Source organism: Pseudorca crassidens, chromosome 2, assembly GCF_039906515.1.
Source record: "Pseudorca crassidens isolate mPseCra1 chromosome 2, mPseCra1.hap1, whole genome shotgun sequence".
NCBI classification, from domain to species: Eukaryota; Metazoa; Chordata; class Mammalia; order Artiodactyla; family Delphinidae; genus Pseudorca; species Pseudorca crassidens.
Genome location: NC_090297.1, coordinates 98,053,945 through 98,077,498, shown reverse-complemented (window position 1 = coordinate 98,077,498; position 23,554 = coordinate 98,053,945). Strand labels below are relative to the sequence as shown.

The following is a 23,554-nucleotide window of genomic DNA, read 5'->3' as shown; positions in this document are numbered from 1 at the left end:
GCCTGTCCAGGGAGTCTGCTTGAATTCCATTTATACAGCAGACGTCTTTTTCATCCTCCTCTTAAGACCAGCAGTCTTTGTCGGCTAGGCCTGCACCCGCCTTCCCCCGGGGAGTCTGGTGCCCCCGGGTGGGGCTGGTGGAATAGAAAAGCACAGGGGCTGGTCTGGCTTCAGCAGGGTCAGCATGGATGCTAATGCTGCCTGAGGAGGGGGTGCCAGACGTGGCCAGAGGGGTCAGAGGGTCTGCTTCCAGGAAACGGATGCCCTGGATGTCTGGGAACTCAGGCTCACCATGAAAGTGATGTACTCATCCCACCCCTTCTCTCCCCAAGCCCTGCTCCTTCGCCCTTCTTTCTCACTTCGGCAGATGGCCCAGCACCTGTCCTATCCAGGAAGTAAGCCCAACCTGGGGCTTATCCAGACAACTTCTCCCTCCCCCCACACCTAGATCCAGCAACACCGGCCTGCTGTTCTGCCTTCCCACCAGGTTGACGTGCTTCAGACCCTTATCATCTTTCAGGCAAAGTTATGCCACTAGCCTTCCAGCTGGTCTCCAGTTTCGCCCCCTCCCGACCATCCCACGATGAGTTAATGAGAACCATTCATTAGCCATTCATTCATTTAGTAAGCATTTATTGAGTGACTCATATATACCAGGAACAGTGCAAGGCACTGGGTGAAGGGAAAACCCACAGTGTCTAGTCGGGGAGACCCCAAATCACAGGATAATTCTATAATTCCAGTTGGAGCTAGAAGCACCATGACGGAAAGGCAAGGAGGGCTGAGAGTGCTGGTGAGGGCTCTAATCTAGTCGAGGCAGGGAGTAGGGAAGGTCTCCTTGAGTAGGTGACACTTGAGCAGACCTTAGGCAGTGGCCAAGTGGTAATGTCACTTGGCAAGGTGGCTGGGGCCTTCTCTTCCTTTCTGGCTCCCTCTTAGCGCTCCAGCCCCAGCTCTTGCCTGCCCTACTGTGTGCCTTGGTGGTGCCAAACTAACGGTCCACCCTCCATTTCCTGGTGCCCAGGGCCTTTGCTCTGGGTGTTCCCTCTACCAAGAATGCCACCCTCACTCTCCTACCCTGGCCACCATGCTCATCCTTCAAGACTCAGACTCCTCCTCCAAGGAGCCCACCTGATCCACCAGTTCAGCATCACAATCATACCTACCTGGTCCTGTTTTTATCTGTCCAGGGGTCTGCTTCCTCCATGGGACTCTCACTGCTCTCTGTGACCCCTTTGCTCCCCAGGTATGGGCATGTAACAGCGACTTGCTAAAGATTATGGAGCTGAACAGTCTGAACTGGAAGACAAGCCCAGGCTGCCAGAAAGTGGTCTCCAGTCCAGCCACTCAGGTTCCCAGTCCTCAGCTGACAGCTGCCCCAGGGCACAGCTAGTCTTCAGACTTGGGCTCTCCTCATCTCCTTATCAAAATACAAGCCATACAGAGGCACTCTGTGCATGCGTGCGAGCATGCATGTGTGTGTGTGTGTGTGTGTGTGTGTGTGTGTGTGTATAATCAGCAAATTCACAGAAAGCACAATTTTATCAGGATAAGTTGTTTCCCTGTTTCCTGCATGAATTATACAGAGACGGCCTTTGCTGTGCATTTTGCTATTTTTATAAGACAGTCTTGCAGCGTTTCTTTTCCTTTAGCACATTTGTTGGGATAATTACATAGGGGGCATGTGTGTGTCTGGATGATTGAAAAGTGGATTGGGGGTGTTCCATGCCAAGGGCAGGCTCACCGCTCTCCCCGTGGACTGGAATGAGGTTGGGATTCCAGGAGGCTGTGCTCTCTGGATCTGCAGCCGGGGCTTCTGGACACACCTCTTACATCTGAATGGGCAGTTTGCCCGTTTGCAAAGTTTGCTCAGTTTGCAGCAAAGAGGCAGTTCTGCTCCTGTGCCCAAATTAGATGAGCTAATGCCAGTGAAGGATGGAGCCTAGTGTCTGGCATATGTAAGTGTCCAGCAAAAGACAGAGGCTGTCCCAGCTTCCTCATTATCGTCAATAGTATTGTTGCCGATGTAATTATTATTTAGTATTTCATTATTCTTATCACCAAAATCCTCTGCTCATTGTACCCATCATACTAAAGATTTGCATCTCCCAGGAGGAAAGGACATGTTTTTCTCTCTCTGAGCGATTACAACCAAATAAAGAGAAGATATTAAAATGATTTCATTTATGTAGATATCTGTCTACCTAAATGAGTGAAAACAGGCAATTCAATTATCTGGGAGTAAGGGAAACAGGTGGTTGCAAAAATAATCCAAAAGCTAAAGCTGTGGGCTCTACAATCGACTCAACCATCTACCTGCAGACAAGCCGTGGAGAGCGTGAGATGGGTCAGTTGGACCAGTTTTAAAGGTTTGGGCTGATGATGTATCTGAAGGACCTTGTTATAAGGTGGTTGAATGTATAAAAGGGTCCCACTGACATGGACTCTAGGAATGGCATGTCATTGAAGGTCCTTCTTGTGCACTTGAGAATGGACCTAAAGGCACAGGTCTTGTGTACATGCTCTGTATTAAATACATACTGAATGTATGGATGGATTTGGTTTAAGTCTGGTGACCTTCAGGGCTTCCTGCTTCCCTCGATCTGAAGTCAAGAAGAGGTGACCTTTTTCAGCCAACTGACCTGGATAAATAAACAAAAATGAGAAGAGTAGCTAACAGTTATTGAGTGAAACTCATATACCAAGCATTATGTGTTCTCTACCTATTAACTCGTTTAATAAACAGTTGCATGAGTTATATACTATTAGCATCTGCATCTTATGACTGAGGAAGCTAAGGTAGAGCAGGTTGCGGCACTTGCCCAAGTTCATCAGTGTTGATGAACCAAGTTCATCAAAGGGGACCAAACAAGGACAGAGACTCTGAGTCCAGAGCCCATGCATCCAGCCGCATCCTTGCCTGCGGTGCTCACACACAGGCCCAGGGCAGGCACACACACACACACGTTCATGCATACATGCATGCATACACACATACTCATACACACACACACACGTGCCCACTTTTGGGCAGATTTACATTCCTTTTTCTTTCTTTCTAAGAATGATATTGGCATTTCCAGAACACACACAAGTCTGGTAGGGTAGCAGTCTGGGATTAATTTACAGACTCCCTGTAGTTTAGACAACTGCATTCACCAGGTCTGTCCAGGCCTCCCATGCCCAAGGCTGACGTTCCTTGTCGTGGGCAGCACCTCCCAGGTCTGGTTTCCCTGATATTGTTGGTCATCAGCTGTCCTGATCCCTTGGCAGCCCATGGCTTTTAAGGAACATAAAACATGTGCTTGGGCCAAGGCTTTGACTCAGATGCCCCTCACCGGACCAGAGACGGATGGAATGGGCTTGGGGGCTGGGGAGTCATGCGGGATGGGTGGGAGTCAGCCTTGCAATGCCGGGAAAATAGCCCTCCCTCTTGTGTTCCTCGAGTCACTTCCAAATTGTCCTTTCTTCCCAGCAGTGGCCCAATTACAGGGCTGGAAAGCACTGGTTACTTGGGAAGATAGCTGTGATTATAGCATGTTCTCACCAGGATAAAAGATGATTCCACCTGGGGAAAGTGGTCCAGGGCACCACCACACTGTTCTCACAGCTCCCCAGCCTTGTTGGTCTCTCTGAGTAGCAGGGAGGGGTGTGAGTAGAGACGGAGGACCTTTCCACCTACTCTCGTCCCACCCAGGGCCACCTGGCCAGTCCGCACCAGCCAGCTTCCAGGACCAGCCAGGGCAGCCTTGACCTCAGAACCTGTTCTCCCTCCTCCCATTGACGCTGGTGTCGCTAACTCTCCACTGCCGTGGGAGGATATTCTGTAACCTCTTTGGTCCTGACCAGCTCCCCACATGCCCAGGGGAGCGTGGTCTAGAATAAAAATTCATCTTAGTAGCTGCCTTCAGAAGTGTATAATCAAAAGGGTAAATCTGCCTGTAAAAAATCATACATGCATCATAAACATCAGAGCCAAACAGAAAGAGATCTGGGTGATTCACACCTCTCCAACGACATGATGACTGTCATTGTTGACTGTGATTTTTGGAACTGGGGCTCCTTAGTCTTGGGTGGTCAGGGCAGCTGCCTCTTGCTATATGGAGGGGAAGTCTAGTAAAAGTGACTAGAGTTCTGTGGGTTTAATCCTGGAAGGCTTCCTGGAAGAGGAGATTTTTAAAAAAAAACAGGATTGGGAAAGCCCATCAGCTTTAAAAGGTGAACCTTGGCCTCCCTGCCTCCTTTCCCACATGCATGTCACTCTTGACTTGATCCTGCTTCCTGGCCTACCTTTAAAGGTTCATCCCCAGAGCAGCCTCTCCTGACGTCTTAGGAAACACTGCTATAATTTTGTGTATGCTCTTCTGCCAGGATTCAGAGCAAATCCCGACAACAGCTCCCTGAGGCTCCTAACGGAAAGCTCATGTGGAACGCTAGGGGTTCTCCACTCGACTCTGCTCCTACCTCAACCACCCTTTTGAACTAGCATTCACTGAGCACTTACTCTGTGGTTGGCACTGTGCTGGGCAGCTTCTGTGCCCCATGTGTCTCCACGATGACTGGCACATCATAGGTGCTCCCTGAGTGCTGGCTGGTGATTGGAAGTCACGTAGCCAACAAATAGCTGGGCATGGATTGGAGCCCAGTGCCCAGTGACCCCAGAGCAGCACTCTGAACTATATCAACGCCATCACACCACACTGCACTGTGTTCTTTTTAAATCTCTAGGCCACCTGTCTGCAAACTTTTAGCCTGAAATTCCACTCCTATTGGGTACCTCCTGCCGGGCCAACTTTGCGGTGGATGAGTAGAACCAGGAGCATGGCATTGTCACAAAACCAAGAGACCAACATGCGACAACATAGATGAACTTTGAGCACGTGTGCTAAATGAAATAAGTCAGTACCTAAAGTTGTCAAATTCACAGAGACAAAAAGTAGAATGGTGGGCAGTTATTGTTTAATGGTTACAGAGTTTCAGTTTTGCAAGAAGAAAAATGTTCTGGAGAATGGATGGTGGTGATGGCTGTACAACCACGTGGATGTACTTAATGCCACTGAACTGTACACTTAAAAATGGTGAAAAATCAAAAACAAACCCGAGACCAAGCCCTGAGCACAGGTGAAGAGGGTGAAGCAGATCAGGAGTTGGTCCTTTTGCCGTAGACAAAATAATGGCCCAATGATGTTTATGTCCTAATCCCCAGAACCTGTGAATATGTTGCAAAGCGAATTAAGGCAGCAGGTGGGATTTACAGCGGTTGTTAATCAGCTGACCTTAAGAAAGGGAGAGTGTCCAGGGTTATCCAGGTAGGTCCAAGGTAATAGCAAGCGTCCTTAAAAATGGAAGAGGGAGGCAGAAGAAGAGGCTGGAGGGATGTCATATGAGGACTTACCCTCTGTTGCTGCCTTTGAAGGGGAGGAAGGGACTGTAAGCCACAGATTTTAGCCCAGTGAGACCCATTTCAGACCTCTTTCCTCCAGAACTGTAAGGTGATACAGTTGTGTTGTTTAAGCCAGTGAGTCTCTGCTGATTAGTTACAACAGCAATAGGAAAGGACTGTAGTCTCAGAGCAGTGATCCAGAGCTCAGCAGTCCTGCCACCGCAGTAAGCCTGCCACTGGAAGATCCGTGTCAGGCTGGTCCATTCACAACGCTTGAGAGATGTTCTAGGGGAAGAAGGGAGCCCTTATCCCATAAGGCAGAAGATGGGTCACTGCGACTGCCCCTAACCGTCAAGCCCCGAAACTGTGATAATCATAATAGCAAGCAATTACGCAGCCCTGTACCAAGCACTGTCTTCAGCCCTTGTCTCGTACTAACGCATACACTCCTCATAACAATTATGCGAGGTAGTTACCATTTTACCCCATTTTACAGATGAGGAAACTGAAGTCCAGAGAGGTTAAGTGACTTGATCAAAGTCACACTGCCTATGAGGGGTATAGCTGGAATTTGAACCTAACCTCTAGAATCTTTGCTTTCAGCTGCTACACTGTGAAAATAATAGGCTCTCCTTTTTGTGGGACCCATTCCTTGAGGAAGAGAGTCTGGATTTAGGAGAAACTCTGTGGGTTTTGGCGGGGGGGGGTGTCCCTCCACATCCTGTTGGGCTGCTTGTTTATTTGGGGGTGTGTGAAGGCTCTGTGAAGCAGTACTAAAGCTCCAGGAGTTAGACCCAAATGGAAAGTTATCCTCAGAGAAGTGCCCCTCCCTCCTCACCTCTGATCCCCGTTCCCATCCCCCTTCTTCCCCCCCTTTCTCATCCACCTCTGGTAGGTAACCAACCTAAGTGTGTGTATTCCTTCTGCACCAATGGACAAGATACCTGTGTACCTTCTTCCATCCCTTTCTTCCTTACGTGAGGGGTGGCACACTGTAGATAGTCTTGCGCTTTGCCTTTTTTTTTTTTAAACATCTTTATTGGCGTATAATTGCTTTACAATGGTGTGTTAGTTTCTGCTTTATAACAAAGTGAATCAGCTATACGTACACATATATCCCCATATCTCCTCCCTCTTGCGTCTCCCTCCCACCCTCCCTATCCCACCCCTCTAGGTGGTCACAAAGCACCAAGCTGATCTCCCTGTGCTATGTGGCTGCTTCCCACTAGCTGTCTATTTTACATTTGTGCTGTTTTACATATATGTCCATGCCACTCTCTCACTTCATCCCAGCCTTGTAACTTGGCAGTATGTTCAGGAGGAAGCTGGAAAACTCAGTAACAACATGCTGGGCTCAGCCTCCTTCATCACAAAGACAGGGGTGGGGGTGGGCCCTGGATAAAGAGGCCACTCTCCCCAACACACTCACACTTCGGTTAAAACAAAACAAACCCACAGTGTCACGACCTTTCTTGCCTGGGTATGTGCCCTGCCGTGGCCCTCTCCCTGACACGTCCAGCTTGGCACACCCAGGTTTTGCCAGACCTTTGTCATCCTAATAAATGAAGGGAGAGACCTGAATCCTCGTGTTGCTGGTGGAGAAATTGAGGCTCAGAGGAGTTTTTGCATCATTTACTCGATCGCATGATGATTCAGCACGGAGTCCAGCCAAGACTCCTAGTTCTTTATTATACTTGGGCGCAGTCAGTGATGCTTTGTAGAGATCAGTTTACTGGGTGAGGGTGGAGCCTCAGGCAACACCCGAGAACTAGAGGAGGTAGGCCAGGGCCCCAGGGAAAGGGTGGGCAGAAGCCTGATGCCCCTCGCCCAGGTCTGGGGCTGGCAGGTTTCAAGGTTCATCTGCTTGGTCACTGATTCAGTTATCCATGCCACCAGCACTCACTGAGCTGCTAACACCATGTGCCTTCCTGCAGAGAGACCTGAGTGAACGCTTCCCGTCCAAGGATGGAGAGCGCCAGTTTAGGTGCCCTGATAAACAGTGAAGGCCCTCTGCCCCTGGTGGGTTTGGGTCCAGCATTCAGTGGAGTTAGAAAGTGGACGAGACCTTCTTTCAGGGTCCCCTCCAGCCCCAGGAATCATCGACTACCAACACGGGGAGATTTTCTTTCGTTGTTACCTCGGTTTTCAAGCCTATTTGCTGTGAATCCAAAACCCAAGCCCAACACAACTTACTGTTTAAAAAAAAAAAAAAAAACATCAAATCGCATCAAATCACCTCTCTTTGTCCCGCATTCCGGCAGCCTTTCTAAATCTGCCTACCTAATTAGCTTCTTCTCCTAACCCAAAATATGATTAAATCTGTATTAAAAATATCTGTGCAGAGTAGGATCAGACACACCTGAGCATTTTCTAAATTTAGCAAAGGACAATAGGCTCTGGGTTACTTTAATTGGGTGCGGGATTGCTGCAGGAATACATTTTAATTTGGATTTCCAGAGCATTTCTCTCTGTCTCCTGCCTTTAAATTGCGTAGCAGGGGAAGGGGGAGCATAATGGGGCCCGTTCATAACTGCCCTCCCTCCCGACTTATCTCGGAGCTGAATGAACAATGCGCGGCTGGTGGAGGAGGGGACAGGTGGGAAAGGGGTATTCCTGTCTGCTTAGCATGGCTTTGACAGGTATCCAGGCACAAGCGGGATGGGCCCAGCTCTGCAGAGAGAGGCAGCTGTGGGATGCTAGCAGCATCTTCCTTGTCACCCCGCTTTCCCTGGGAGCCCCCAGTAGTTCCCTGTGCTTTCTGGTGCTGGTGGGAGGAGGCGCTTGCTCAGAGCTAGGTAGCCATGCAGTTGGGACAAGCGCTAGACATGAACGATTTCAACCAGATGTGCATCTCCAAGGCACCTGCCCATTCCTTTGCTGAAAGATGAAATAATGCCACTATGGTATCATATGATGGCATCCCGCCTCCCCTCCCCCAGGAGATGCCAAGGCAGGCTTCTTACAGTGGGCTTGAATGACTTCCCTGATTGTACCTATCACCCCCCCATTGCTGGCGAAAGAAAGAAGCCTGGGAGTCCCAGCATCTGGAAACCACTGGGGTGCAGTCAGTCTTGCTTCGTGAGAGCCCTTTACTGAGGAGGTGGGGGGTGGAACCCAGCGAGGTGGAGGAGGCCTGGCTGCCCAGGAACCAGAGGTGGGCAAGGTTGGGGACTGGCTGGCTTCCTCTCAGCGTTCTCTACTCCCTGCTGGAATTCTTACACCAGGTGCTTGCCACTGATTTTCAATTTGCAAAGCAAAACAAATTTGCATTAATCGGAAAAATCCACAGGAAAGACTGTTTAGATTTTAATGCAGCTGCCGGGAGCCTGTTGGATTCCAAGTTTGCAGGAGGCTCTGTTAACCCTGATGCCATCAGAGGCTTGTTATCTCTCCTCTGAAACAGTCCCGTCTTCGAGCAGAGCTTTCCTCCCCTGGCCCCAGGCTGTGTGGCCTTTTCCCACACACTGGAAGCCAGGGAGGGAAAGCTGCCACGCCCCACATCCCATAGCCCACTGTGACATTGCTCCCAGGAAGTTGTGAAGGGAGCATTATGAGGTCTATGTGGGACTGCCCTGAGCCCTGGGGCCAGGACACTTGGCGGGGTGGGGGGGGCCTGTGAGCTAGACTCAGCCCCTCTTCTGCGATGTCATTCCCGGCTGGCCCCTGCCTGCTGCCCGCTCTGCCTGGGGGCTTCCTGCTCCATGTCTGCACATGGCATTCAGACAGTGAGAACTCATCTGAACCTCAACTTCCACAGGTGCAGTCAGGGTGGTGAATTTTTCCCCAAAGCAACTGTGCGATGCCTTCTCTAGCCATACAGGAGTGGACCCCACAGCCTGCTGCCCTGCTTGCGTGCGGCTTCGCTACTGCTTCTCTCTGTGGAGGCTGAGCATTAGGCACTGACGATTCCATGTGTCTGTGCAAAGGAGAGAAGGCACTTAGACAGGAGCTGTCCTGGAGCTCTTTAAGGGCAGGGAGATCCCAGCCAGCTGAGCGTCAGGGGCAGGAGGTGAGCCTCATTCCGGGGCCCCTTCTCCTTCCTGGGCATCATACCCCCCTCCCTCTGGGCCATTCATTCAGTTAACAGATATTTTTTAAGCTCCTATGTGACAGGCACTATTCTAATCATGAACATAGTAGAATAAAGTCCTTACCTTCATGGAGCTTATATCCTAGTGGGGGTTGATAACCTAGAGATACATAAACCAAAAAAAAAAAAAGAATCCATCGTCAGGTGGTTGTCAGAGCTGGATGAAGGAAAGTAAGTAGAGTTGGAGGGCAGAGCCTGGTAGGCGTCTACCATGCGGCAGGCAGGAAAGACCCCTTGAGAGGAAGCAGTAATTAGTAGGTAGTGAGGGAGTGAGCCATGCAGGTGTCTGGGAGGAGGAAATTTCCAGGAGCAGAAGTGCAAGCAGGACCACTCTTTGGGCTCAAAATACCTGGCTGTTTGCTTTGGCTTCCTAGCAAAGAAAAATGCAATGCCAGCCTGGTAGCCAGCAGGTTGATATTAAGAAGGATTATGCTGTGCGTTGACCTAAGAGGGGAGGCTTTGGAATCGGATATACCTAGCCCTGGATCTGTGCACTGACATTGCCAGCTGTGTGACTCTGAGCACATCACTTAACCTCTCTGGGCCTCAGAGTCCTTAGCTGGAAAATAGGGAGATCATGATAGTTTCTATCCCAGAGAGGTATTGTGACAATTAAATAGGAAAAGAGATGTAGAGCACTTAGTGTCATAACCAGCCCATTTAGTAACTCACTAAATTCTATTTGTTGCCTTTGAGGAAAGATAAATGGAGTGAAGGGAGATGCATGTTTAGAAAAGAAAGGATGGAAGGGGAAGAGACCAGGCATCTTCCAAAGGGAACACTTCCTAAAACAGGTCAGCTCTTAAGAATCAGAGCAAATGAACGCCGTTCCTCACCCGGCTGATGATCCAGCGGTGGGGAGCGCATCGCTGCCTGCGTCAGCCCCAAGTGATGAGCGGGATTCAGGGATGCCGATTCTGTTCCCAGGACAGCTTCCTCCTAGAGCAGCAGAGGGAAAGCCAAGCGCCAGGAGAACTGGACCTTGTCCAGGTCTAGCCTGGCTGGCCAAGCCACTTACCCACTCTGGCCTCAGTTTTCTCTTCGGGAGAACGAGGGGAGTGGGATGGCCTCCCAGGTCCCCCCAGGGCTCTCCCTGGACCTTTGCAGGGGACAGGCACCTGTGAGGTGGTAAAAGGGTCAGGCTCTGGACCACACACGTCTGATTTTGAGCACAGACCTGCCAGTTCCCAGCTGTGTGACCTTGAATGTATTACTTGCCTCATCTTTAAAAATAGGAGAGCCTTGAAGTTTAAATGATACAATGCGTATCAAGTGCTAACAGTGTCTGGTGTCTGGCACATAATGGCTCAGTAAATTGTAACTGTTACAACTATTCCTTCTCCTGCTACTCTTGTTATTGTTCTTATGCACCATCACAGAGCAGTGGGACCCACCCTAATGTTCTCCCAGCCCCAACTCACTTTAGGGAACTTTCTGCTATGGGAACCACAAACTGTGGAGATTAGTTGCACATGAACCATTGGGTACTGACATTAAATAAAATTCAGTGCAAAGTTACCCTGATACATTGTTAATGGTATGCGTAATTGTTTCAGAGCTGCACAATAATTAGGCATAAATGGTAAGCTAGGCATGTAAATGAAAATAATTAGTATATGTAACAATTAGGCAAAGAAGGCATTTTTTGTGATCAGCTGGGAGAAGGGAAGATACTAGGGCTGGGGAAGAGGATAGGATGAGGGAAGGATGCCCAGGCCCCATCCTTTTATCCCAAATGGGAGGGCTGGTTCCTTTTCAGGTCCTATCTGGGCCAAACCCCATCAGCCACCGCTGCCTGCCCCAGGTTCCAATATTAGGCCCTGACAAACCACTTAGCCAGGCACTCTTCAAACCCTGGACTTGTGACAAGCGAAGAAAGAGCACAAGGCATTGCCCCTGGGAGTTTCTGGGTGCCCAGGTGGGAAGGGACTCCTTTCTCTATTAGGAGAGTCAGTGCCTAAAACAATACCTGGCGCTTCCAACACATCTGTTGAATGAATGAATGCGTGCTTAGACATGCCTTTGGGGGAAATGTTTGCAACTGAGAACATTGCAAACATGTTTGCAACTGAGAAGTAATGGGAAGAAAGGGAAGTTGGGGCTGGGGGAGAAGAAGAGAGGAGGCTAGCGGTGAAACTTTGGGAGGCCCAAGGGCAAAGCGGTTAGGAGTGTGGGTTATGAAGCTAAACCTCGTGGGCTTCATTCCCCGTGCAATTAGCTGTTCTGTGCCTTGCTTTTCTGCCCTGTAAGCTGGAGACAGACTGTGATACAGATTAAATGAGTTAAAGTAGTTAATACATGTAAAGTGCTCAGCCCAGGGCAGGGTACACCATCAGAGCTAAATAAAGCCATTTATTAGCCATTTTTATGTACTTTTCTGTAAATATGAGTGTCTTCCCTGCAACTTAGCGGCAGAGAGGTGGGCGGTTCTGACACATGGGGCCCTTGGAGGAGAGAAAGGACAGGGAGTTGCACGCCTCCCATTATCCTTCCCTTCGCTGAGCACACATTCACATTACCAAGCACCACGTGCCGGGCCCTAACCCAGGAGCTAGCACTCCAGCAGGGAACAAGACAGGCAAGGTCCCTGCCCTCTTGGAGCTTACAGTAGAGGAGGGGCAGGTGGTTCATAAACGTGAATAAAATACACAGTGTGTCACTTAGTGCTAAGTGCTATGGAGAGAAATTAGCAGGGAGAGGGATTAAAAGGAGCCGAGTGTGGGCGTTGGAACCAAATTGGCTAAAAACAGTGGAAAGGCCACAATCTTTATGCATCTGCATAAGCGTGTGTGTGTACGTTTACTATGTGGATTTTCTGTGAGGATGTTTTAAATCCCAGGGCAGCCGGAAGCCTCTTTCTCCCCACTGCCCAGCCTGGGTTTGCTGGGGAATGCATTATACCGTTCCAGTGTCTTACAGATGGAAAACCAGTGCCAAGTGACCTGCCCAAGGTCACACAGCTTGTAATTAAGTACTGGGCAGATCTCCTTTGTCAATCTAAGAAAACACATTTGTAAAATGGTACTTGTTGAGTGTTTACTGGTGAATGGCCCTATGCTAAGTGCATTATTACATTTTTACTTCCTTCAAGGCAGGGGTTCCTATCCCTTTCGCAGATGGAGAAACTGAGGCCCAGAGAGGTTTCGTCACCTTCCAAAGTTCACACAGTTAGAACCCAGGTCTGCTTGCGTCTGACTCCAGAGCCAGACCCTGTCCACCACTAAAACTGTTAGTAAGAATAACCACTGTGATCCCTCCAGGGTTAAATGAGGAATTTGAGTGAGTAATATAGTGGGTAAGAACACAGGGTCTAAATTCATATTCCTGGGATTTAAATCCTGGCCTATCCACTTAGCGGCTGTGTGACCTTGAGCAAGCCTCAGAGCCTCTCGGTGCCTCGTCTGTGCAGTAGGGGTGGTAATAGTAACCTGTCATACTGCTGTGTGAGCATTGAATGAGTTAACCCCTGTAAAAGCACTTAGCACTGTGCCCCGCACAGTGAACACGGCATGCGTCAGCTGTTATTATCAAGAAATGTAGTCACGTCTTCCTGGTGCCCAGCCCCTCCTGCTGGTGGCATAGCCAGCTGACCTGTTTATGGAGTGTGTGGTGAGCCCAGGCAGGGGAGGTGTGGCTTAGCTGGGGTTTTCTCTGATGGGGGCCCCTTACACAGGCAGGACCCGGGGCTGCGATCCTGTCTGTGGACTGCAGCTGATAGCACCCCCTCTGGATCATCTGGGTCCTCTTGCCTCTCCCTCTCAGCACCAGAACATCACTCAGACCCCCAGTTCGAAGCCTGCCACTGTGAAGGGAGAGACAACTTCATGCCCCAGAGAAACCTATCAGTACTGCCAGGACAGAGACCCTGTTTGCAACTGCTCTTGTTCTGCATGTTTCAGTATCGGGCATGATGTGGGCACACATTCTGGAGGTGCTGAATGCCAGCCTATGCCAGTGGCAAGGGGCATGGGCAGCCCTGGAAGGGAGGAGTGAGGCTGGCCAGTGCCTTCCTTGCTCCACCCAATTCCCCACCGGTCGGCCAACTACAGAATCAAGGGGGCATTTGATGTGAGGTCTGAAGCACCACCTGAACATTTCATGCTGGCCCCTGGACATGTGGGGTAGCCCAGGGTGTGGAGACAAGATCAGTGAAGGCCTCGGTTTCAAGAGGCTTCACTCATCTCTGCCTCAGAAGCGTTCAGGTACCAAGTGCATCTGCGTGTCAGGTCTGGCTCCTCTGCCAGTAGGAGACAGCGGTCAGGAAGGAGGATGCTGCTGTCCCTCTCCGGGTCATAGCCCGAAGCGATGATTTTTCCTCGAGGGAGATTAAAGAGTCAGGTGCAAGGGAGCCTGTGTCTGGAGGGAAGACAGGTCAGCCTGTTATTTCTCAAGTACATCGTGTCCGGAAATAGCCCAGAGCTGTGGCAGCCCCAACTTTTCCTCCTAAACTAAGATGGTCCAAGGGCACCCTTGCCCTGGCCCTCCAGGTTGGCAAAGTCCTCACGGGGAGGCATTTTCTAAACACAAGGGCCCTCGGTTGCTCTGCTGGGATGGCTGGGCCACTGGGCAGCAGCCCCAGAGCTGAGCTTCCAGCCAAAGGCTTGGTTTCCTACGCACATGTTAACAGGCAGAAAAGAAAAACTCTGGTGCTGAAGTGTGAACTGGAAATGCTTTTGAACAATCTGTTCAGGCCTGATTGAACCCTGGTCTCTGCCTCTCTTAAGTGAGTGATCTGCAGACTCTAATGTTCCCCGGAATCTTCCATGCTCCCTGAGCACCACGTTTATTGCTTTATTATAGCACTTAGCACGCGCTATTGTAATTATTTGTTTATATGTCCATAATCATCTCTTCTAGGCTGTCAGCTCTGCAGAGGGACAGCTTGCATTACTCACCTCTGTTTCTGCAGCCCCACGGTCACGGCCTGGCACTTGGGGCTCGGTGACTGTTTGTGGAATGGGAAGGAGGCAGAGAGGGAGGGAGATGGGATGCACAGCCCTCCGTGGTCGGGAGCCACTTCCTGTGACCACTCACCGGCCAAGGGAAGCCTGCTTAGGGCTGTGCTAGTGGTCCTTGCCTATGGGAATGTCCCTTGCCCAAGCGACAGCTCGTGAATCCCTCCACGGTTTGAAATCCCAAACCCTGGGCATCTGCCTGGCAGCCTCCCACACCTCTGACCAGCTGCCTCTGGCCAGTGGTGCTCATAGCAGCACTTCTGCCCCCCACTGCCTTCAGGAGGATCAAAGTAAGAAGGGGGCAGGTACCCACCTGTGCAACAAGCCCTGCATCTCTACTGAGGGGCTTGGCGCTTCCGAGGAGGTATTAAGGCCCCCACTGGTTTTTCATTGACACAGAAACATGTGCCGCCTCCTTCGCTGGAGATACAGAAATATATTTCCAAGTTGTTGACCCAGGTGTTATAACGCCGGAGATTAGAATCCTGGAGATGAAAGCGGAAAGGTCACACACACACATACACCACACACACACACACTCACTCCTGTGAGGCTGGCGCTCACTCCCCTCCCTCCCACCAGCCCGGGTTGGATCCCAGCTGAGGACCAACTATACATCAAGGTCCTGGCCTGGAAGCCTCAGTGGGACAGCCACCTGGAGCTTGTCGGAGAACCAGAGGAAGGCGGTTTGGGTAAGCAGGGCACAGAAAGGAGGAGGAATATGCAACGATCTGGGGGCTCATCCTAGCTTTAAAAGACTCAGCCCTTTATTGTGGAATCAGACGGTGATACCTGTGCTGGGCCAGGAAGCAGACAGGAAACCACCTTGGAATACACGCTGGGTGTTTGACGCCAGGCTAGACCTTCATGCACCCTCGTCTACCCCCATGAGCCCACCCTCTCCACTCTACCGCGTTGATTCTCGAGACTGGGCCTGGGCCAGAGGTCTAAGGGAGTCCTGGAGAAGGTGCCTTGACTCTTGGGATAGTTGAGCTGTAAGGAGCCCTAGAGGCCATACATTCCAACCCCTTATCCTGCTGGTGGGAGGTTGAGAGGTCAGGCAATTTGAACGTGGTCACCCAGCTAGTGTGGGCAGAGCCAGGACAGAACCAGGCCTGTTGACTTTTGGTCCAGAGTCTATTTGGAGTTTTGTGGGGATGATCAGACCTGAGTGTGTGTACCTGGCTTATCCCCAGACATAGGCCTTAAAGGCCAGGCCCATTATTTCTGTTTCTATTTCTTGCAGAGGAGACACTCAATAAACATTGATTGGATACTTTACATCACTATCTCATTGAACCTTCACAACTTCCATATAAAACAGGGATTGTGCTTCTCTATAGATGAGACATTTGTAGCTCAGAGAGGTCAGGTAACTTGCCTGAAGTCACATAGCTACTAACAGCTAAAAACAGAACTTAGAGCCAGATCTGACTTCAGAGCCAAAATATATCTAGCAAATCCTTCCTATATGCCGGATACTGTTCTGAGTCCTTGTATGTTCCAACTTAACTCATGCTCCTAATGTCTTATGAGATAAATGCTGTTACTATCCCCCTTTAAAGGCACAGAGAGGTTAAGTATCTTTGCCAAAGTCACATAGCCAGTAATCTTTCTGACTCAGAAGAACTCACTATTAGTAGTGTTCTACATATACTCAGTAAACATTTGTTGGATGAATGAATAGAAGTACAGGAGTAACTGCCGGGGGATCTTCGGCTATGCTCTTAGCACTCGGGGGGCTGGTTCATCAGAAGAATCTCTCCTCTCCCAACCATGACCAGCACCATATCACCTCTCCTCAAAACACAAATTGAAAGCCACTTAGCTGTGCTGGAACTGGGTGGAATCTAAATTTTACCTGACCTCAAGGCAGAGACTCAAGGCAGTTCTTCCTTTCCTCCTGCCAATGCCACCCTGCTCATGAATAAAAGATGCTGCCTGTGGCCATGGCTTCGTAATGGCATCACCTCCTCTGTGTTCATCTCCAACAAATTAGGGCTGCCTAGAAGCACTCTTGGGCTTCAAGGCAACAAATAGTTGGAGACAGAAATGTCTACAGAGTGAGTTTTTCAGCTGCCTTGAGAACAGAACACCCATGACTGTTGCAGTAACTTCGAATTGTTTTAAATCATTGTTTACCCACAGCACTTTCCTGCTATCATTACCACCATAAAGCCTTATATTTAGACATCTCCGTTATCTCCGTGGGAGCTCAGAGCCCTGGTTTATCCTGTTTATCTTCCTAACAGCTCTGGGAGAGGAGAGGCCAGTATGCTCTTTCAGCTCTTACGCGAGAAGGAAAAGTCAGCTCTGAAAATAAGCAGTAACTCCTCCTATCCAAGGCCTCAGACACATTAGGGGGTTGATGGTGCTGTAGAGGGAAAATATCACTGGGAACAGTTGAGAAACAAGTACTCCTCTCAACCTTCGCTCTGCCATTAACTAGCTATGTTACCTTGGGCAAGTCACTCACTCTCTCTGGGCTTCAGTGTAGTGAGAAGTTAGGACTAAAGTGAGTTCTGAATTAAGATGCGGCAGATGTGAATGCAATCCCTATCAAACTACCACTGGCATTTTTCACAGAACTAGAACAAAAAATCTCACAATTTGTATGGAAACACAAAAGACCCCGAATAGCCAAAGCAATCTTGAGAACGAAAAACGGAGCTGGAGGAATCAGGCTCCCTGACTTCAGACTATACTACAAAGCTACAGTAATCAAGACAGTATGGTACTGGCACAAAAACAGAAAGAGATCAATGGAACAGGATAGAAAGCCCAGAGATAAACCCACGCACATATGGTCACCTTATCTTTGATAAAGGTGGCAGGAATGTACAGTGGAGAAAGGACAGCCTCTTCAATAAGTGGTGCTGGGAAAACTGGACAGGTACATGTAAAAGTATGAGATTAGATCACTCCCTAACACCATACACAAAAATAAGCTCAAAATGGATTAAAGACCTAAATGTAAGGCCAGAAACTATCAAACTCTTAGAGGAAAACATAGGCAGAACACTCTATGACATAAATCACAGCAAGATCCTTTTTGACCCACCTCCTAGAGAAATGGAAATAAAAACAAAAATAAACAAATGGGACCTAATGAAACTTCAAAGCTTTTGCACAGCAAAGGAAACCATAAACAAGACCAAAAGACAACCCTCAGAATGGGAGAAAATGTTTGCAAATGAAGCAACTGACAAAGGATTAATCTCCAAAATTAACAAGCAGCTCATGCAGCTCAATAACAAAACAAACAACCCAATCCAAAAATGGGCAGAAGACCTAAATAGACATTTCTCCAAAGAAGATATACAGAGTGCCAACAAACACATGAAAGGATGCTCAACATCATTAATCATTAGAGAAATGCAAATCAAAACTACAATGAGATATCATCTCACACCAGTCAGAATGGCCATCATCAAAAACTCTAGAAACAATAAATGCTGGAGAGGGTGTGGAGAAAAGGGAACACTCTTGCACTGCTGGTGGGAATGTGAATTGGTACAGCCACTATGGAGAACAGTATGGAGGTTCCTTAAAAAACTACAAATAGAACTACCATATGACCCAGCAATCCCACTACTGGGCATATACCCTGAGAAAACCATAATTCAAAAAGAGTCATGTACCAAAATGTTCATTGCAGCTCTATTTACAATAGCCAGGACATGGAAGCAACCTAAGTGTCCATCATCGGATGAATGGATAAAGAAGATGTGGCACATATATACAATGGAATATTACTCAGCCATAAAAAGAAACGAAATTGAGCTATTTGTAATGAGGTGGATAGACCTAGAGTCTGTCATACAGAGTGAAGTAAGTCAGAAAGAGAAAGAAAAATACCGTATGCTAACACATATATATGGAATTTAAGGGGAAAAAAATGTCATGAAGAACCTAGGGGTAAGACAGGAATAAAGACACAGACCTACTAGAGAATGGACTTGAGGATATGGGGAGGGGGAAGGGTAAGCTGTGACAAAGTGAGAGAGAGGCATGGATATATATACACTACCAAACGTAAGGTAGATAGCTAGTGGGAAGCAGCCGCATAGCACAGGGAGATCAGCTTGGTGCTTTGTGACCGCCTGGAGGGGTGGGATAGGGAGGGTGGGAGGGAGGGAGACGCAAGAGGGAAGAGATATGGGAACATGTGTATATGTATGGCTGATTTGCTTTGTTATGGAGCAGAAACTAACACACCATTGTAGAGCAATTATACTCCAATAAAGATGTAAAAAAAAAAAGATGTGGCAGATGTGGGTGGTTAGGAGCACTTTATTCAGAAACTGGGGCTTGAATTGTAACTGTGCCGTCTCCTACCTGTGTGGCCTTGGGCAGCATTCTACATCTGGCTTATCAAAGCCCAAGTTCAAACCAGGGAAACAGGGGGGGAATTTAATGCAGAGAATTGGTGACCAGGTGATGAAGAGTGAAGAGCCAGACTGGGGGTGGAGAGGTAACCAGAGATTAGCAGGAAGCCACCCCTCTTAGGGAGAGGCTGAATCACAGGAGGTCTCCCCTTGGCATCACTCAGCAGAAGGGGAAATTATGGTGCCCTGTCTGGAGGGAGACATCACACACAGCAGAGAAAGAAGAGAGAAATACCCTGACTCTGGCTTCCTCTCACCCTTCAATTTTCTGCCAGGGCCTCCCTTTGGCTGAATCCAGCTGGAAACCAGTTGGTACAGGAACCCAAGAAATGTAGCTTATGAGGGAATGCAAGGCATGGATCTGAGGACCAAAAGTGCAGGGCCAGCGCACTCTCCTTGCCTGAGTTTCTTCACCTGTAAAATGGCCTATCTCACTGTGCTGTTGGGAGGACTACATGAGATAATGCATGTAAAGTCCTGGGTGATTTCTCTTAACAATCAGTTGATGAGAACTCTGAGTTCATGCCTTTGTAATTGACTAGGTTTGTATGTGTGTGTTGAGTGCTGCACTTACCATGCGTAGAGGTTGTATTTTCAGAACCAGATGACAAGGGGATACATGGGGAAAGATCTCACTCATTCAACAAACTGAATAACAGAGACTGTGCTAGGCCCAAGGGATACAGGATTCATAAATAAATAAATAAGATCCAGGCATAAACTGTGGGTTAAATGGTAGTTTTTGCAGTCAAATGATTTTTAAAATAAGTTTTAAGTCATTTGCAAAATGAAGGGTTTGGTCCAAAGAGCCCCGGACGAGAGCTCCTGTTTCCCAGATCTCCTGTTTATCCTTCTCTTCATTCTTCTCCTTTTAGAGTCCACACAGTCCCTAACTTCCCTGCCTTATCTGCACTCTGGCTTAATGAGCCCTGAGCATCAAGAATGAGTTTGTTCTTTCATGGACAGGTCATTCTGTTTGTTCCCTGCAGATCCATTTGTATGCTTTGCAGCCTGCCCTGTGCCCTGGGCTGCATCCCTAGTGCTCCCTTGACATGTGGCATCCAGGTGAGTTACTGCAGGTGGGAGGACAGAGAGGCTGGGGTAGTTCCTCCGCTTCCTCACTGCTCTGGGCACCACTCCACAATTAGTGCACGAGCCCGGCAGCCCCTCCTCCCTGGCTCAGCTCTCCATGCTTGCTCCTCTGTCCCTTTGGCCTGGCAATAGTGACAGCCTCTGGCCATTGCTAGTCCCCTGGTATCTCAGCAGCCCTTTTTGGTCCCAGTAATCCTGCCCTCACCTCTGTAAATGGTTTTTTCATCAGAGCCTCTGGAACCAGGTGAGATGGAGTCTGTTAACTGCTTGGCCCTCACTGAGCTCCTCTGAGCTTCTTGAAGCTATGCTGTGGTTTAATGGCAGGTATGAAGGCCTTTATGCCATAGGGCTGGAATACAAAATAGATCTTTAAAACATTTAAACAATAAAAAATAAAAGCAAATTCCAGGGAAACTTTTTTTAGCTGTAGCCTTGGGCAACTTACTCAACCCATCTGAGCTTCTTTCTTCAATTGGTTCACAGAGTTAAGAATAAGCATCGTGATAAAAAGATGATGAGAGATAAGACTCCTTACACTGTGGGGTCATTATAGAGGCTGAATGAGAAATAAATGAGACAACTTGTGAACAGCACTTAAGCAGAGTGGCAGAGAGTAGGAGCCTAGTCGTGTTCGTTTTCCTTGCTCCTGGGGGCATGGATCCTGTCTTTTCCCTCCTGGAATCCCCACTGCTGGGTATGCCAATGCAGAACCTGGCACCGAGTCAGCATCACCAACATGCAGGGTTTGGGGAATGAAGGAGCTTAGATAGGAAGATGCTTTACAGTCTCCTTCCTGGGGCCAGAAGAGGAATGGGGTCAAAGTGAGAAGTGTCTGGACTGTGACCTTTCCCCCAGGGGAGGAGCCCCAGGGCAGGAATGCCGGGGCAGCTGCATGTGGTCACAAAGAGGGAAGCGGTCTGCTGCCCCGGAAGGGGTCAGGGCACACACACAGCTGCGGGTGGCAACGGGGTGGACCTTCCGTGTGAGTGCGGCGTGGTGGAGGGCACAGATGTACGTGACTGAAGTAGCAGGAGCCCAGCAGAACACACCAGCCCTGAGCAGGACCCGCTCTAGGGGCTCCAGGGGGCCCCTCCAGCTCACACTTGGGCTGGGGTGTTCAGCAACCAGAGACTGTTTCAGAAACAGGAGAGGGAAGAGGAGGGAGCGCCCAGCACGGGTAGGCTTAGGTGCTGCCAAGCAAGCTGGTACTGGAATTATTTGCAGTCCATATGCCAATTTGCTTTGTCATTGCCTGCCTATCTTTAGAAGCCACTGGCGTATCTAGGAAACCAGAATCTGTTGACTGTGTTTCTTCGGCGTGGAGAGTGTGATTATTTCCCAGAGATGCTGAAGGAATGTGTGAGGTCGGGTGGTGGGAAGACGACCTCTCCTTGCCCCCCACCCGCTCCCCTGTCCACCCACCCCACCCCGGTCAGGACGCACGTGAGGATCGTGCCCACGCGGCTGCACACACTGCCCTTTCACAGGCTTTTTTTTTGCCCACGGTTGTGAGTCCAGGGTCCGGGTGACCTTTCCCAGATGGAACATCGGCAGGGAGTGGAGGCCTCCGTTTTGGCTCCCAGCTGTCGGGCGGTGGGGTCCTCTGCTCCCTCATGCTCCCCAGGGCATCAGGTAGGCACTGGTCCAGTGGCCTGGGGGCAGAGCTGTCCTTGGCTCCCTATTCCCCAGGAGGAGTAGGAAGCAGAGAGAGGGGATGATGGTACAGCACCAACCTGAGCTCCTAACTAGAACCTTGGAACATTCTCCATCGCCCTCCATCTAGGCTGGCTCCTTCAAGGACAGTGTCATTCATTCAGACACTGCCTAGGGTCCAGAGCAAAGAGTGGCACTTGTTTCAAATCAAGTCCTAACAGTCCAAAGATGCCATCTCAGGAGGAAGAGGGCACCAGCTTGGCGGGGTTAATCCTTTCATAAGACTCTGGTTGAGGGGACTCCAGCATAGGTTTGACCAGAAGAACTTTAAACTGTGGGACTTTGATTTGATAATGTGTAAATTTGCCCAGCCTGCTGCAGGGACATCATCTAATCAGGATTAGGACCACTTTGGTGAGTGACAAAATGAGGCGCTTAGAATAAAATCCAAACCTTTACAGTTGCTTTCCAGACCTTATCTGATGAGACCCCTGTCTTCTCTCCTAACCCATCCCCTACCACGCCCCCTTGTCCTCAAGGCTTTAGCCCCTCTGGCCTCTTTCCTGTCCTTGCACATGCCGTGCCGATCTCATTCTTGCCTCAGGACCTTTGCGCTGGTCGTTGCTTCTGTTTCCCCCAGATCTTCACAGGACTGCCTCTTCTCATCATTCAGGTCTTGTCCATCATTCAGGCAGATAGCATGTCCTTAGAGAGGCCTTCCCTGAACACCACCCAGCTGTGAGCCCACCATCAGCCTCTATTTGGTCCCATTACCCTCTTTTACCTCATTCGTAGCACCTATCATTACCTACATTTATCTTATGCATTATTCGTATACTCATCTACTGTCTGTCTCTCCCATCTAGAATGTAAGCATATTGAGGGCAAGGAATCTGTTTTGTTTACTGCTCCCTCCCCTGCGTCTGGAACAGTGCCTGGCACTTAGTGGGGGCTCAAGAGATTTTTGCTGAATGAATTAATGAATGAATGGGGCCTTATGGTCCAATGATGCCCTGAGCTCAGGCTCTGAGGCTAGTACTGCTCAACACTAGGTGCTCCCATTTGATTTATCATCTCTGCTACCTTGCACAACTTCCCTTTTCACCCCGCAGCTGCCTCTCCCCTGCAGTGCCTTCTACACGCACAGCCACTTAAAATGCAGAAACCATTTTAACATTAGGTGGCAAAATCTTGAGGGTGTAACCCATACACAGAGGAATAATCTCAGGGCTCTGATAAACCTGTTCCCCCGTCGCTAGTTGTGTTTCCTGGTTTGTCATTCACTGCCTGCCGCCTGCAAAAGTACCTCCCATTAGTTCCTTTTGCCAGCAAGGGAGCTTAAGTTTTTGTTTTTGTTTCGTTTTTGCCTGGGCCCCATTCAGCCCCCCAGTTTCCTAGTAAAATGACTCTGTCTCCACTCTTCCCTGATCTCAGGAGCAGCTTCCCTCGGCCCCTCCCAGAGTTCCTGTGCTCCCCGCACCCCACTGCCCAGCACAGTGCGGGCCCCAGCACTTAGTGTAATGTATACAGAGTGTTGCATGCCTGTCCCCCTACCCTGTAAGACCACGCGCTCTTCAGTGGTGAGGGCTGTGTCTTTTATCTCAGTCTGCCCAACACTGAGTACAGTGTCTCTAAGTCCCCAAGAGATGCCAAGGAAACTTCTTCTCTCCCCAATCCCCATTCCCATCATTCCTTTTACAACATGCTCTTTGAACCCTATATTTCTCAACGGTTCCAAATCTCTTCCCAGCTCTACTCCCACACTCACCCAAATGACAGTTTACTCAGGTCTTCGTTTTTGGTCTCATCGTCTTCTCAGACAGTTGCTAGCATTGACATCAGCATTTGCAAAGCACTTTACAGTTTACAAAGTGGTTTCCTGGTGCAGGATAATTTTGTCATATCCAAGCCGCTTGTATCTCCTCTGGGCTCCTGTCCGGTCAGAGTCTCTAAGTAAACATTTACTGAGCGCTGATTACATGTCATGATTGGA

At 49.3% G+C, this 23,554-nt stretch overlaps 1 protein-coding gene and 1 long non-coding RNA gene across 3 annotated transcripts in view; one reads left to right on the top strand and one right to left on the bottom strand.

The window, feature by feature from the left end:
* Positions 1–23,554, top strand: part of KCND3 (potassium voltage-gated channel subfamily D member 3) — a 233,074-nt gene that overhangs the window by 50,181 nt on the left and 159,339 nt on the right. The gene's annotated exons all lie outside the window — the stretch shown is intronic.
* On the bottom strand, positions 8,692–10,661 carry LOC137211157 (uncharacterized). Its single transcript, XR_010936928.1, has 3 exons — positions 10,310–10,661; positions 9,538–9,573; positions 8,692–9,299 (listed from the first exon to the last, which is right to left on the bottom strand). It is a non-coding gene; the product is annotated as an uncharacterized lncRNA (long non-coding RNA).